At 40.9% G+C, this 7,265-nt stretch overlaps 15 non-coding genes across 15 annotated transcripts; all 15 read left to right on the top strand.

Moving 5' to 3' along the window:
* The first annotated feature begins 2,622 nt into the window (after positions 1–2,622).
* Trnar-ucg (transfer RNA arginine (anticodon UCG)) lies at positions 2,623–2,695 on the top strand. Its single transcript has one exon. It is a non-coding gene; the product is annotated as a tRNA-Arg (tRNA).
* A 243-nt stretch (positions 2,696–2,938) lies between these two features.
* On the top strand, positions 2,939–3,011 carry Trnar-ucg (transfer RNA arginine (anticodon UCG)). Its single transcript has one exon. It is a non-coding gene; the product is annotated as a tRNA-Arg (tRNA).
* Positions 3,012–3,254: 243 nt separating this feature from the next.
* On the top strand, positions 3,255–3,327 carry Trnar-ucg (transfer RNA arginine (anticodon UCG)). Its single transcript has one exon. It is a non-coding gene; the product is annotated as a tRNA-Arg (tRNA).
* Positions 3,328–3,570: 243 nt separating this feature from the next.
* Trnar-ucg (transfer RNA arginine (anticodon UCG)) lies at positions 3,571–3,643 on the top strand. The gene has a single exon. It is a non-coding gene; the product is annotated as a tRNA-Arg (tRNA).
* A 242-nt stretch (positions 3,644–3,885) lies between these two features.
* Trnar-ucg (transfer RNA arginine (anticodon UCG)) lies at positions 3,886–3,958 on the top strand. The gene has a single exon. It is a non-coding gene; the product is annotated as a tRNA-Arg (tRNA).
* A 242-nt stretch (positions 3,959–4,200) lies between these two features.
* Positions 4,201–4,273, top strand: Trnar-ucg (transfer RNA arginine (anticodon UCG)). Its single transcript has one exon. It is a non-coding gene; the product is annotated as a tRNA-Arg (tRNA).
* A 243-nt stretch (positions 4,274–4,516) lies between these two features.
* Trnar-ucg (transfer RNA arginine (anticodon UCG)) lies at positions 4,517–4,589 on the top strand. Its single transcript has one exon. It is a non-coding gene; the product is annotated as a tRNA-Arg (tRNA).
* Positions 4,590–4,831: 242 nt separating this feature from the next.
* Positions 4,832–4,904, top strand: Trnar-ucg (transfer RNA arginine (anticodon UCG)). The gene has a single exon. It is a non-coding gene; the product is annotated as a tRNA-Arg (tRNA).
* A 242-nt stretch (positions 4,905–5,146) lies between these two features.
* Trnar-ucg (transfer RNA arginine (anticodon UCG)) lies at positions 5,147–5,219 on the top strand. Its single transcript has one exon. It is a non-coding gene; the product is annotated as a tRNA-Arg (tRNA).
* A 242-nt stretch (positions 5,220–5,461) lies between these two features.
* Positions 5,462–5,534, top strand: Trnar-ucg (transfer RNA arginine (anticodon UCG)). The gene has a single exon. It is a non-coding gene; the product is annotated as a tRNA-Arg (tRNA).
* Positions 5,535–5,777: 243 nt separating this feature from the next.
* Positions 5,778–5,850, top strand: Trnar-ucg (transfer RNA arginine (anticodon UCG)). The gene has a single exon. It is a non-coding gene; the product is annotated as a tRNA-Arg (tRNA).
* Positions 5,851–6,094: 244 nt separating this feature from the next.
* Trnar-ucg (transfer RNA arginine (anticodon UCG)) lies at positions 6,095–6,167 on the top strand. Its single transcript has one exon. It is a non-coding gene; the product is annotated as a tRNA-Arg (tRNA).
* A 243-nt stretch (positions 6,168–6,410) lies between these two features.
* On the top strand, positions 6,411–6,483 carry Trnar-ucg (transfer RNA arginine (anticodon UCG)). Its single transcript has one exon. It is a non-coding gene; the product is annotated as a tRNA-Arg (tRNA).
* Positions 6,484–6,726: 243 nt separating this feature from the next.
* On the top strand, positions 6,727–6,799 carry Trnar-acg (transfer RNA arginine (anticodon ACG)). Its single transcript has one exon. It is a non-coding gene; the product is annotated as a tRNA-Arg (tRNA).
* Positions 6,800–7,042: 243 nt separating this feature from the next.
* Positions 7,043–7,115, top strand: Trnar-ucg (transfer RNA arginine (anticodon UCG)). Its single transcript has one exon. It is a non-coding gene; the product is annotated as a tRNA-Arg (tRNA).
* Positions 7,116–7,265: the final 150 nt, after the last annotated feature.

Below are 7,265 nucleotides of genomic sequence, written 5' to 3'. Positions count from 1 at the left end.
GAACTGAATAGAAATATAATATACAAAATATAAAACAAATAAATAAATTAATTAAATAAACAATTCTTTACGATGTAATGAAATACCATGTATATACCTCAATAAAAAAAAGCTGTTGACAAAGTTTGATGATTGACAGTTTTCGTTTCATCTACAATTCTTTTTAATTTTGCAATGGTTGTAAAACCTTCATCACTAATAGCGTCCTGTGATTCAAAAAAGTTTCTAAGAGTTTCAATTGCATTTTCAGCACCCTTTTCATTGACTTCGGGAATGTCTGTGTGTTCTGTTTCATCATCTTCGTCTTCGTAATCTACCTGAACTTTCTTAATGATCTTTTCGTCCGTAAAGACTCTACAAGTAGCCACAGAACCATTCACATTTGAAAATTCTTCAAATGAAACGTCTACGTCAATGCTTCTTTTAATTTCTATCCAATCCGAATCTTGTAGTCTGTTACCGTCGTCTACCTGGCCTAACGGATAAGGCGTCTGATTTCGAATCAGATCATTGCAGGTACGAGTCCTGTCGCGGGCGCATCTGCTCCTTCTTAGAAGGAAAATTGTTGTTTTCATTTTAAATAATTTATTTTTCCTGAATAGTTCTATGTTAAGAAACTTAATAATTGACCGGCGAAAAGCTGTTCCAAAAGCAAAATTATATTCACCGAACGTTTTTCACGATAATGTATTTCAGCGGTCGGGACCTTTGTTTTACAAATTCGTAAGAAGATAGCCACTTTTTCTCTCAAGCGTCTGTTACCGACGTCCGCGTGGCCTAACGGATAAGGCGTCTGCCTTCGAATCAGAAGATTGCAGGTGCGAATCCTGTGGCGGACGCATCTCCTCCTTTTTGGAAGGAAAATTTTTGTTTTCATTTAAAATAATTTATTTTTCCTGAATAGTTCTACACAGTCCAGTCACATTAATGTGACCACCACATACTTTCCACGTCAGAGTTAAATAACCAATCACAGAAGAAAGGTGGCAGCACAGTGCAGTTGAGCGTATATAATGGGTGTGTGAGGGCTTCGGAAAACATTTCAATCCTTGGCGTAATGCAGAAACGAAGCGATTTATCCAACGTCCAAAAGGGCATGATCATTGGCTTTCGGGCCAAGGGTGGAAGCATTTCCGAAATTGCTGAGTTTGTGAACTGTTCGGGTGCCGCCGTGGTAAAAGTGTACCCTGCCTGGCAAAATGGGACTGTCCAAAATCAACGACGTGGCAAATGTGGTGCACCACGGGCCATAGATGACAGAGGCGAACGACGGTTGCGGAGATGCGTTCGGGCAGATAGACGGGCTACCGTTGGGCAACTGACCACCAAAATAAACCAAGGGGCTACCAAAAGTATCTCCCAAACTACTATTTAGCGAACATTGCTGCGTCTGGGCCTCCGAAGCAGACGCCTGGTTCGTGCACCTATGCCGACTGCTGTTCATCGACGACGAAGGCTAGAATTTGCACGCCAGTACAGCAGCTGGACGTGCACTGAATGGCAACAGGTAGCGTTTTCAGATGAATCGCGTTTTATGCTCCATCGGACAGATGGACGTTGGCGTATAAGGCGTGAAACCTCTGAAAGGAACCACCTTGCAACCATTGCCAGAACGGTCCAAACTGGAGGCGGGAGCATCATGGTCTGGGGAATGTTTTCCTGGCATTCTCTGGGTTCACTGATCATTGTGGAAGGCACGATGGATCAACACAAGTACGCGTCTGTCCTTGCGAACCATGTATACCCCTACATGCGCATTGTTTTTCCTCAGAATGATGGCATCTTCCAGCAGTACAATGCGAGGTGCCATACAGCTGCCAGTGTACGTGCGTGGTTCTAAGAGCATCAGGATGAGTTCACCGTCCTCCTCTGGCCAGCAAACTCACCTGACTTAAACCCAATCGAGCATCTGTGGGACATCTCGATCGAGTTGTTCGCGCCATGGATCCTCAACCGCGTAATCTAGCGCAGCTGGCCACGGCATTAGAGTCGGCATGGCTCAACATCCCAGAGAACACCTCCAGGGACCTAAGTGACTCTCTTCCTGCACGTCTCGCAGCAGTCCGCTCTGCAAAAGGTGGTTATCCTGGCTTTTGACAAATGGTCACATTAATGTGACTGGACTGTGTATGTTAAGAAACTTAATAATCGACCGGCGAAAAGCTGTACAAAAAGCAAAATTATATTCACCGAACTTTTTTCACGATAAAGGGAAGGATACGTATGTATTTTAAGCGGTCGGAACTTTGTTTTACAAATTCGTAAGAAGATAGCTACTTTTCTCTCAAGCGTCCAATACCGTCGTCCGCTTGGCCTAACGGATGAGGCGTCTGACTTCGAATCAGAAGATTGCAGATTCGAATCCTGTCGCGGACGAATATCCTCCTTCTTAGAAGGAATATTGTTATTTTCATTTTAAATAATTTACTTTTTTCCTGAATAAATCTATGTTAAGAAACTTAATAATTGACCGGCGAAAAGCTGTTCCAAAAGCAAAATTATATTCACCGAACTTTTTTCACAATAAACAGAAGGATACGTATGTATTTTCAGCGATTGGACCTTTGTTTTACAAATTCGTAAGAAGATAGCTACTTTTTCTCTCAAGCGTCAGTTACCGTTATCCGCGTGGCCTAACGGATAAGGCGTCTGACTTCGAATCAGAAGATTGCAGGTTCGAATCCTGTCGCGGACGCGTCTCCTCCTTCTTAAAAGGAAAATATTTGTTTTGTTTTGAATACCTTATTGTTGCAGAGTAGTGCTATGTTTAGAAACTTTATAATTTACCGGCGAAAATCTGTTCCAAAAGCAAAATTATATTCACCAAACTTTTTTCACGAGAAAGAGAAGGAAACGTATGTATTTTCAGCGGTCGGACCTTTGTTTTACAAATTCGTAAGAAGATAGCTACTTTTTCTCTCAAGCGTCCGTTGCCGTCGTCCGCGTGGCCTAACGAATAAGGCGTCTGACTTCGAATCAGAAGATTGCAGGTTCGAATCCTGTCGCGGACGCGTCTCCTCCTTCTTAAAAGGAAAATATTTGTTTTGTTTTGAATACCTTATTGTTGCAGAGTAGTGCTATGTTTAGAAACTTTATAATTTACCGGCGAAAATCTGTTCCAAAAGCAAAATTATATTCACCAAACTTTTTTCACGAGAAAGAGAAGGAAACGTATGTATTTTCAGCGGTCGGACCTTTGTTTTACAAATTCGTAAGAAGATAGCTACTTTTTCTCTCAAGCGTCCGTTGCCGTCGTCCGCGTGGCCTAACGAATAAGGCGTCTGACTTCGAATCAGAAGATTGCAGGTTCGAATCCTGTCGCGGACGCGTCTCCTCCTTCTTAAAAGGAAAATATTTGTTTTGTTTTGAATACCTTATTGTTGCAGAGTAGTGCTATGTTTAGAAACTTTATAATTTACCGGCGAAAATCTGTTCCAAAAGCAAAATTATATTCACCAAACTTTTTTCACGAGAAAGAGAAGGAAACGTATGTATTTTCAGCGGTCGGACCTTTGTTTTACAAATTCGTAAGAAGATAGCTACTTTTTCTCTCAAGCGTCCGTTGCCGTCGTCCGCGTGGCCTAACGGATAAGGCGTCTGACTTCGAATCAGAAGATTGCAGGTTCGAATCCTGTCGCGGACGCGTCTCCTCCTTCTTAAAAGGAAAATATTTGTTTTGTTTTGAATACCTTATTGTTGCAGAGTAGTGCTATGTTTAGAAACTTTATAATTTACCGGCGAAAATCTGTTCCAAAAGCAAAATTATATTCACCAAACTTTTTTCACGATAAGAGAAGGATACGTATGTATTTTCAGCGGTCGGACCTTTGTTTTACAAATTCGTAAGAAGATAGCTACTTTTTCTCTCAAGCGTCCGTTGCCGTCGTCCGCGTGGCCTAACGAATAAGGCGTCTGACTTCGAATCAGAAGATTGCAGGTTCGAATCCTGTCGCGGACGCGTCTCCTTCTTCTTAAAAGGAAAATATTTGTTTTGTTTTGAATACCTTGTTGTTGCAGAGTAGAGCTATGTTGAGAAACTTTATCATTTGACGGCGAAAATGTGTTCCAGAAGCAAAATTATATTCACCAAACTTTTTTCACGATAAGAGAAGGATACGTATGTATTTTCAGCGGTCGGACCTTTGTTTTACAAATTCGTAAGAAGATAGCTACTTTTTCTCTCAAGCGTCCGTTGCCGTCGTCCGCGTGGCCTAACGAATAAGGCGTCTGACTTCGAATCAGAAGATTGCAGGTTCGAATCCTGTCGCGGACGCGTCTCCTCCTTCTTAAAAGGAAAATATTTGTTTTGTTTTGAATACCTTATTGTTGCAGAGTAGTGCTATGTTTAGAAACTTTATAATTTACCGGCGAAAATCTGTTCCAAAAGCAAAATTACATTCACCAAACTTTTTTCACGAGAAAGAGAAGGAAACGTATGTATTTTCAGCGGTCGGACCTTTGTTTTACAAATTCGTAAGAAGATAGCTACTTTTTCTCTCAAGCGTCCGTTGCCGTCGTCCGCGTGGCCTAACGAATAAGGCGTCTGACTTCGAATCAGAAGATTGCAGGTTCGAATCCTGTCGCGGACGCGTCTCCTTCTTCTTAAAAGGAAAATATTTGTTTTGTTTTGAATACCTTGTTGTTGCAGAGTAGAGCTATGTTGAGAAACTTTATCATTTGACGGCGAAAATGTGTTCCAGAAGCAAAATTATATTCACCAAACTTTTTTCACGATAAGAGAAGGATACGTATGTATTTTCAGCGGTCGGACCTTTGTTTTACAAATTCGTAAGAAGATAGCTACTTTTTCTCTCAAGCGTCCGTTATCGTCGTCCGCGTGGCCTAACGGATAAGGCGTCTGACTTCGAATCAGAAGATTGCAGGTTCGAATCCTGTCGCGGACGCGTCTCCTCCTTCTTAAAAGGAAAATATTTGTTTTGTTTTGAATACCTTATTGTTGCAGAGTAGTGCTATGTTTAGAAACTTTATAATTTACCGGCGAAAATCTGTTCCAAAAGCAAAATTATATTCACCAAACTTTTTTCACGATAAGAGAAGGATACGTATGTATTTTCAGCGGTCGGACCTTTGTTTTACAAATTCGTAAGAAGATAGCTACTTTTTCTCTCAAGCGTCCGTTGCCGTCGTCCGCGTGGCCTACCGAATAAGGCGTCTGACTTCGAATCAGAAGATTGCAGGTTCGAATCCTGTCGCGGACGCGTCTCCTTCTTCTTAAAAGGAAAATATTTGTTTTGTTTTGAATACCTTGTTGTTGCAGAGTAGAGCTATGTTGAGAAACTTTATCATTTGACGGCGAAAATGTGTTCCAGAAGCAAAATTATATTCACCAAACTTTTTTCACGATAAGAGAAGGATACGTATGTATTTTCAGCGGTCGGACCTTTGTTTTACAAATTCGTAAGAAGATAGCTACTTTTTCTCTCAAGCGTCCGTTGCCGTCGTCCGCGTGGCCTAACGAATAAGGCGTCTGACTTCGAATCAGAAGATTGCAGGTTCGAATCCTGTCGCGGACGCGTCTCCTCCTTCTTAAAAGGAAAATATTTGTTTTGTTTTGAATACCTTATTGTTGCAGAGTAGTGCTATGTTTAGAAACTTTATAATTTACCGGCGAAAATCTGTTCCAAAAGCAAAATTATATTCACCAAACTTTTTTCACGAGAAAGAGAAGGAAACGTATGTATTTTCAGCGGTCGGACCTTTGTTTTACAAATTCGTAAGAAGATAGCTACTTTTTCTCTCAAGCGTCCGTTATCGTCGTCCGCGTGGCCTAACGGATAAGGCGTCTGACTTCGAATCAGAAGATTGCAGGTTCGAATCCTGTCGCGGACGCGTCTCCTCCTTCTTAAAAGGAAAATATTTGTTTTTGTTTTGAATACCTTATTGTTGCAGAGTAGTGCTATGTTTAGAAACTTTATAATTTACCGGCGAAAATCTGTTCCAAAAGCAAAATTATATTCACCAAACTTTTTTCACGAGAAAGAGAAGGAAACGTATGTATTTTCAGCGGTCGGACCTTTGTTTTACAAATTCGTAAGAAGATAGCTACTTTTTCTCTCAAGCGTCCGTTATCGTCGTCCGCGTGGCCTAACGGATAAGGCGTCTGACTTCGAATCAGAAGATTGCAGGTTCGAATCCTGTCGCGGACGCGTCTCCTCCTTCTTAAAAGGAAAATATTTGTTTTGTTTTGAATACCTTATTGTTGCAAAGTAGTGCTATGTTTAGAAACTTTATAATTTACCGGCGAAAATCTGTTCCAAAAGCAAAATTATATTCACCAAACTTTTTTCACGAGAAAGAGAAGGAAACGTATGTATTTTCAGCGGTCGGACCTTTGTTTTACAAATTCGTAAGAAGATAGCTACTTTTTCTCTCAAGCGTCCGTTATCGTCGTCCGCGTGGCCTAACGGATAAGGCGTCTGACTTCGAATCAGAAGATTGCAGGTTCGAATCCTGTCGCGGACGCGTCTCCTCCTTCTTAAAAGGAAAATATTTGTTTTGTTTTGAATACCTTATTGTTGCAGAGTAGTGCTATGTTTAGAAACTTTATAATTTACCGGCGAAAATCTGTTCCAAAAGCAAAATTATATTCACCAAACTTTTTTCACGAGAAAGAGAAGGAAACGTATGTATTTTCAGCGGTCGGACCTTTGTTTTACAAATTCGTAAGAAGATAGCTACTTTTTCTCTCAAGCGTCCGTTATCGTCGTCCGCGTGGCCTAAGGGATAAGGCGTCTGACTACGAATCAGAAGATTGCAGGTTCGAATCCTGTCGCGGACGCGTCTCCTCCTTCTTAAAAGGAAAATATTTGTTTTTGTTTTGAATACCTTATTGTTGCAGAGTAGTGCTATGTTTAGAAACTTTATAATTTACCGGCGAAAATCTGTTCCAAAAGCAAAATTATATTCACCAAACTTTTTTCACGATAAGAGAAGGATACGTATGTATTTTCAGCGGTCGGACCTTTGTTTTACAAATTCGTAAGAAGATAGCTACTTTTTCTCTCAAGCGTCCGTTATCGTCGTCCGCGTGGCCTAACGGATAAGGCGTCTGACTTCGAATCAGAAGATTGCAGGTTCGAATCCTGTCGCGGACGCGTCTCCTCCTTCTTAAAAGGAAAATATTTGTTTTGTTTTGAATACCTTATTGTTGCAGAGTAGTGCTATGTTTAGAAACTTTATAATTTACCGGCGAAAATCTGTTCCAAAAGCAAAATTATATTCACCAAACTTTTTTCACGATAAGA

This window comes from Uloborus diversus, chromosome 7 (genome assembly GCF_026930045.1).
Source record: "Uloborus diversus isolate 005 chromosome 7, Udiv.v.3.1, whole genome shotgun sequence".
NCBI lineage: Eukaryota > Metazoa > Arthropoda > Arachnida > Araneae > Uloboridae > Uloborus > Uloborus diversus.
This window is presented reverse-complemented; position numbering and strand designations above follow the sequence as displayed.